Below are 7,823 nucleotides of genomic sequence, written 5' to 3' on the forward strand. Positions count from 1 at the left end.
TTTTCCAAAAAGATTTGTTAAATATGCTTATGATCCCCATATTGTATAAAATCATTTCTCAATTGACAGGGGGAAGGTAAGCTGCCCATAGGTTATAGAGGATTAATTCATTAGTCACCTGCTATCTCATTAGTTCATCTCTTCCCAGTTAGGAAATCCTTCTTCCCCTCTCCTGTACTTTTCAGCTTGTGAAACCTAGAGTGTTTCAGAGAACCTCTTCTAAAACCTCTCTACGCCTGTCCTTAATTAATGTAATGTATAAGTAAATATTCGTATTGCATAATGTCCTTAGTACAGATTCATAGATTGTAGAGTCAGAGGGGACCACGAAGCATCATTATGTCTGACCCCCTGCCCCAGGCAGGAAAGAGGACTGAGGTCAGACGACCCCAGCCAGGTGCCTATCTAGCCTCCTCTTGAAGACTTCCAAGTTAGGAGGTCTACTTTGAAACATTTGTTTAGGTAAAAAATGTGGTGCAAGTAAACACAGCGGTGACTAAAATGGAAGGAGCATGTCCCAGTGCCTCTAGGTAGCACTGCTGGTGCAGCCACAGAAACTAAGGGCACATCTGCACCTTAGTAGCAGCATGCTTCAGCCAGGATGGGTTTGAATACGCCCCATCCTCCAGCTCCTATGCTCCAAACCCAGAAACTCCACTAAGACTGCTTTGGGGGTCACCCTTAATAACAGCTCTTAAGCATTCAGAGGAGTCACAGGGGGATGCCCTTGATTGGCCTCACCAGTATATTTCTGGGTTAGAATCATAGGTGATGCATAGGGGGAAGCATGGGGGCGGGGCATGTGCCCTCCCTGAGATTGACTGCCACCAAAGCCGCTGGTGGCTTCTGTGGGTGGTCACTGCCTGCACCTGCCCCCCCGCCCCGTTGTCGCCAGCATGGCTGGTGTTAGCTACAGGTGGTCCCCGCTTGCTGCTCTCCAAGAATGTTTTAGGCTGGACATAAGGAAAATGTTCTCTACTGTCTGAGCCCCCAGGGCCTGGAATAGACTGCCCCCAGAGGTGGTGCAAGCACCTACTCTGGACCCTTTTAAGAAACATTTGGACACTTATCTTTCTGGGATCCTTTGATCCCTGCTGATTTCCTGTCCCTTGGGCAGGGGGCTGGACCTGATGATTTTATGAGGTCCCTTCCAGCTCTAATGTCTATGAAATCTGTCAACTAAGCTGTTGTTGTGTCTTATAGAGCTTCTCTGTGCTAAATAATTACATCAAGTACTGTTCAGTGTGTGTTATGCCCCCCAGAGGCAGAAACCAAATCTCCGCAACTGGAGTTGAAGAACCAGGTTTTAAAATAAGTGCAGTAACATTTGATCTGTGGGATAGACCTGAAAAGGAACCTCTAGAATACTTTTGGATTCTTCTTGTCTCAGACCAACACAGCTACAAAACCAATCCCTGAAACATGGAAGATACCATATTTTAGCCAATTTTGGAAAAATAAACTGAATTTCTAAACAAGGAAAAAGGATTTCTGTGCCTTCCTGTCATTCTGACATCTGACACCTCCAGGGATGAAAATAGCCTTATCTGCACATCACACAGCAACTCACACAAAAGAACTGTTATGGATCCAGGGATATATACATCCAGCTTCAGCTTTCTCTGTGCAAAATGAAGTTTATTTTCTACCTAAGGAGACTTTTACAATCTTTGATTTTTCCTCAGCCAGAAGATAAGTGGATGTGTCTGAAACATTGCAAAGAAAGAGTTGTTTTTTCCTATTTTTTAGTCAGTCTAATAAAAGGTATCACCTCTGAACCAAGAGTTTTAGTTTTGTATTCCTCCTGGCATATTCTATGCCATTTTTATATTAGACCAAGAGAGAGATGAGACTGCTGCGATCATGTACTCTGAAACCTTCCCCCTGCAGGATGTTGTGAGATTTTGGCAAGATCAGGCCACCATCAGTTGCTTCAAAGGATCCCATAGGAAGCAGTACCCTACTCATTCTGTTTTTCTGTGGGTCTTGCAGAATGCATGCCTTGGAGTAGCCCTCAAGACATGAATCTGTGGCTAGAAGGGAGCGGAGTTATTTTGGAGCCTTGTTACAGAGATAACAGCTGTCTCACTTAAGGTTCCTTATTTCACTGCTTCCTTTTTTTTTGTCTGTGTTTGAGTGCATAGTCAAAGAGAGTATGCACTGGTACTCTAGTCCCTCTTCCCAAGGAAGATCAGAGATATGAGAATCAAAATATGGTCTCATCTGAATATATGAAAGCTCAACAGCATAATCTTACATCTGTTCACTGGTTGATATCTTTCCTCCAATGATGAACAGTAGTAAATGGGTATCTCAGAAATCTCAGTATAGCCAATGAAACCATTACTCAGTAATTATATTCAGCTTAGCTTAAGCTTAGCTTAAGACGGTGCTGTCCAGCTTCTCCATGCAGGGGGCCATGTGCCATGCAGACCACAGAACAGGGGGGCCACACACAATGCAGGCCACTTGCTGTGTGTAGGTGGCCCTCTTCTGACTAGCCATGCAGTGCAGACAGCCAGGCTCCGCTGCAGCAAGCATAGCCTTACCCCATTCTTGGCTGACATGCTGTGTTGGCAGCTCTGCCCTGCTGCATAAAGCTCCTCCATGGCTGGGACACCACATTGACTGGAACACCACACTGACTGTGGTGCCAGGCTCCCGCACAGCTGGGAGCCTGGGTCAGCTAATGGTGTGCACCTGTCAGCTGAGAGGGCTCCCAGGTACAGGGGCTTGCTTCTTGCCAGTTCAGAGGGAGCCTTGGATTGGGTTGCCCGTGCACTGGCAATAAGGCATGACGGGGTTTGATTTGCGATCCCACAGTCAAGCCTCTTGCCATGCATGTGTGGCATAGCAGGAGGTGTGAATGTGTGGGTTGTGCATTAGAGCTCATTGCACCTTTACCTGTACAAGGAGAGGGGCCCTTGTGGTCAGAAATTTCCTCCTAATCTGCACTTTAAATTTCCCGGGCTGCAGCTTGAGGTCATTGCTCGTAGTCTGTCCTCCACAGTCACAGAGAAGTCAGCTACCTCCCACCTAGTTTCTTTTCTCCAGGCTAAATAACCCTAGTTTTTTCAGCCTTTCCTCATAAGTTTTGTTTCTCAGGTCCCTAATCATTTTTATTACCCTGAGCTGAACTCTTTCCAAACTGTTCACCTCTTTCTTGAAGTCTGGGGCCCAAAACTGAACACAGTACTCTAGATCAGCGTTTCTCAACCTGTGGGTCGCAACCCAAAAATGGGTTGCGAGAATATATGAAAGGGTTGCAAACAACCTTGAAAAATAGATCGACAAGCTTTAAAAATGGAGTCTCTGTTAGAAAAACATGGGAAACTGTGCCTTTTCCCTTGCAGGCTGTCAGAGTTCCAGCCTGCAAGAGGCTGCTTGGCCCGCTCCATCCCTCACACCTCCCTGCCCCACAAACCCACACCTGCCCCACACACTGTGGGGCTGGGGCCAGGGGGCAGCGGGTCAGGAGTGAGGGGTACTGAATTGGGACTGGCCATCAATATTTACAAATGGGCCCTGGTACAAAAAAGGTTAAGAACCACTGCTCTAGATGAGACCTCACCCATGCCCAAAAGGGCAGAAGAATCTCTTCCTTTGATTTACAAGTGACCCCCCTGTTAACACAACCCAGGATGCCATTGGCTTTCTTTTTTGCAACAAAAGCTCACTGTTGGCTGATATTCATCTTATAATCCACCATAACTCCAAAGTCCTTCTCTGCAGTACTGCAGCCTAGCTAGTCATTCCTCTGTCTGTATTTATGCATGAGGTTATTCTGTCCTAAGTGAAGAACTTTGCGCTTGTCCTTGTTGAATCTCACCTGATTTATTATGGACCATTTTTCCAATCTATCCAAGTCATTCTGGATCCTATCCCTGCCCTCTGAAGTGTCTGCAATTCTACTCAGTTTGGTATTGCGGTGTGCGTGCCCTGTTTACCTGGTCACAATATGCCTTCCTCCTCTTACTGCAATTTGCTGTTCCTATGAGTGTTTACTTATGGGGAAGTGGTTGCTCAGTGAACTTGGTGCAGTTGGATCTGCATTGGGCTTTTGTGGGGCTCCTGCTCTCCTACACCCTACCCCTTTCCACTCAGGTGTTGTTGTGGGACCCTGATGTTGAGTCGAGTTTCTACTTGGTCCTCTTCCTTCCTGGTGCTGTGAGGATCAAACTTGCATAGGACAGTGCTCATTGCCTCTGGTGCAAAGGATTAGAATGTAAGCAGGTAACAACTCACACTGTTCAGGTAAGTTGTCTGTGCAAGGCATCGATACCTCAATGTGGGCTGAGCCCCATTACTGGATAATAGGCTTAGCCCAGTGTGCCTTGGTGCACTACTTTTGATTGCCCTTGTCCAGGGTTCCTGCACCTGCTGGCAGGTTGCTTCAGGTTCACAGGCTCCCTTTGCCTGCATCCCTTGGAGGGTGCAGCACTGCTTGGACTGGCCCAAGATAGCTCCATGCAAGTCCCACACTCTGGCTAGCTACTTTCCAGGGAACTCCTGGTCTGTGACCTTCCCTGCTGGTCCTGAAGCGCTGGCAGATTGCCTCTGCATGGGTTTTCTGGCTGTTCTCCTGCCCAGCTCCTTTGAGCTGCCTGTTCTTGTCCCTGCCTGACCTTTGTTGCTCCATGAAAGAGACCCAATGTGGGCTATGGTTTGGTGGTGTCCACTGCAGTGAGGTCCTCTGCTCCAGCCATGGGGTGAGTGAATGGGCTCTCCCCTTGAGTCCCAGCACATCCCACATCTTCCTTTTCTAGCTCATCTTTTAGCCCAGTTCCTCCAGGCTCTAAGCCAATCAATGTGCTCCTTCTGGCTGGCATGATACCAGCCAGTCAGATTGCTACCCAGCCACCTGGGTCCGGGCTGACCCCAAGCAGATGTGCATGTGTCCCCTTGAGTGGAACTGCATGCTTTTCTCACCCCCCGAGCTCATGAAGACCACCAGCTGTCAGATAAGTCAGTGGCTTGGGCGGGACCCTGTCACAGGTATCATCTGCATATTTGATAGGTGTGTACTCAATTCCATCATCCAAATCATTAATGAACAATACCAGACCCAGGACGGACCCCTGGGGAATCCCACTTGGTATCTCCTCCAGCTAGACATTGAGGACTACTTTCTGAGTACTGTGATCCAATCAGTTATGGATCTACATCACCAAACTTTCATCTAGTCTGTATTTTCTTAGCTTGTTAATGAAGATGCCATAGGAGACAGTGAGCACTTCCAAAAATATTATATATCTCATCCAGTGCACCAAATGCTCTGATGGCAAATATGTAGGAGAAACCAAACAACTGCACCAGAATGAACGCACACTGACAACTATCAAAGACAAGAATACCCAATTATCTGGGAGGGCACACTTCTCACAAGACAATCACTTCATCTCCCATCTCACAGTTCTAATCCTCAAAGGGAGCTTACAAAACACCTTTCATAGATGAGCCTATGAACTTCACTTCATAAATCTACTGGATACAAAAAATCATGGACTCAATATAGGTCTGTGCGAAATGGGCCCTATTCGATTTGGATTCAGCCCGAATCAGGGACAGTGATTCAATCCGGTGATTTGGGTTACTGTCCCTTTTTTCGATTTGGCTGAATCCACCTAGATTTTTGAAGTTGCCAATAGAGTTATTTATTGGCCTCCTTTCCTGACTTGTAATGATTTTTGTTCTAAGTGGGTTAAGTCATATCTGGCTCAATGTATTCCTAGTAACTGTAGTGACTTTGTACCCAGGATGAAATTTTCTACATATACGACCCAAATTGTCAAGATTTGTGCTTGACGCTCTCATTAATTTTAAGTTATTTTTAGTCACATGACCTTCTTTTCCACTGCCTCCAGGTCATTTCTGGATTAGCTTTGTTGGTTTGTTTACTTGTTTGCCTTTTAAACTCCCGTTCATTTCTTGTAGGAAACATTTCTATTGATGTTTTCCTGATGGTATATCACCTGAGTTTGTACAATTCCAGTGCATTTCAACTCTACCCTTGCCACTTCGGTTCCCAAAAGGTCAGGATGTTTCTGGTTTAAATGGTGAGGGCTGAGTTTAGTTGCATTTAGGCCATCATAGTTCATGCAGCAGGCAAACTAATGAAAATCCCACAGTTCTCTCAACCTTCCTTACTGCCCCTTGATCCTAGAGATGTGAGTTTAGTTTGCCATTATGCCACAGGTCAGGACAGTTTACAAAGCCCACAAGACTAGGACTGGTGAGGAAACTATTTTTCCTCACCAGTCCTGAAAATTACTAAAAAAGTAATGAAAATTACTAAAAAAAAAAAAAAAAAAAATCAGTTCCTTGCTAGGATGATCCCAATCTTACTGAACGGTTGTGAGGGCAGTTGTGTATCTAGCGGCGAGTGGTGACACAGGCAGCAGCGCTGGGCAGTCGCTTAGAGGGGGCACAAGGACAGCAGCTGCTGCCACCCAAGGTACAGAACCTGGTCGTTACACCTCTGCTAATTAGAAGACAGGGCAATTCATTTCCTAATGAGGTTGTCTATGGTTCCTGTTGTTGTAGTTCTACGTGCTTCACAGACAGTGGTTAGTATTCACAAAACTCCTGTGAGGGGAGGGGTAACCCCCATTTTTTAGAAGGGATCCTGTGAGATATGTGAATGTGTTGAATTTGCATGCGTGAATCAAAGGTTACTTTCTGTTGAATCTGCTAATACTGATGCACATATAATCTTACTTCATGTTCACAGTATATTCTGTGCCTGCCAATCTGTCAGTTTTTCCCACATATGTGGCTGGAGTCATTGGACAAACATAAGAGAAACTAAGGGAGCGGACAGCCGTAGCAATTGTAGCAGGGCAGGCTGTCACGGGGTTTGACCCAGCTCAAAAAAGTAGCACCGCAGGCATAGACAGACGTGGCGCTTCCAGTGTCACTCAATGAGCAGTAGCATGTGGTGCTGCTCTCCACCATCAGATATTGTGGCCTTCATGCTGCACCTGCTGCAGTGCCCGCTCGCAAAGGAGCAGAGTAATATTTGTTCTGCCCCAGGCACACTCAGAAATGCAGCAGCCTTAGCCTTCAAATGGTGGGAGCTGCTCCTCCCTGAGCATCCTCGGCCCATAAAATAAGGTGCTTTTCTTCCTCCCATGACCACAGTAAATAGAATCTCTTCCCAGGTGAAGGGCTGCTTTTGCTTCAGCAGAAGACACAGCAACCTCCAGGGAGAGGGAGAGAAGAGGCTGGTCTTTTCTGAGCAGCCTTGTCTCCCACCCAGGGCATATTTGTTGAGCATTCTTTTCTGAGCAGTTTTGTCTCCCACCCAGGGCATATTTGTTGAGCAGCAGCTTGAGCCCTGAACTGAGAGGTCAGCCTCTGCCCAGAATGAAAAGACTGCTCACTGAATAGCCCATTCACCATGGACAGGACAGGCTGAGGGTGAAGTCAGAGCTTCTGCCTGGAAGCCAGAAGCTGCTTGTTTCCTTTTTCTGTACTTGGTAGTGCTTGTGGTCTCAGATTTCAACTCAGACCCACCAGACTGTTTATCTAGGGAAGACCCAGCGAGACTCCACAGATTTCATGTTTAGCAGGGGCCCAGGCTGGACTCAAGGACTTTTCCTTGTCTGAAACCTCACCCTACATATGAGAAGTATTTCTTTGAGGCTCAGCCTAGGTCAGTACTTCACAGATTCATAGACGTTAGGGGCTGGAAGGGACCTCACAAAATCATCAGGTGCAGCCCCACTGTGCTTGGTCAGGAAAGACTGCTGGGGTCAGATGACCCCAGCAAGGGGAGTGTCCAAAGGTTTTTTGAAGATTTCTAGACTAGATGCTTGTACCAC

The sequence above is a fragment of the Alligator sinensis genome, unplaced genomic scaffold (assembly GCF_000455745.1).
Source record: "Alligator sinensis unplaced genomic scaffold, ASM45574v1 scaffold264_1, whole genome shotgun sequence".
NCBI lineage: Eukaryota > Metazoa > Chordata > Crocodylia > Alligatoridae > Alligator > Alligator sinensis.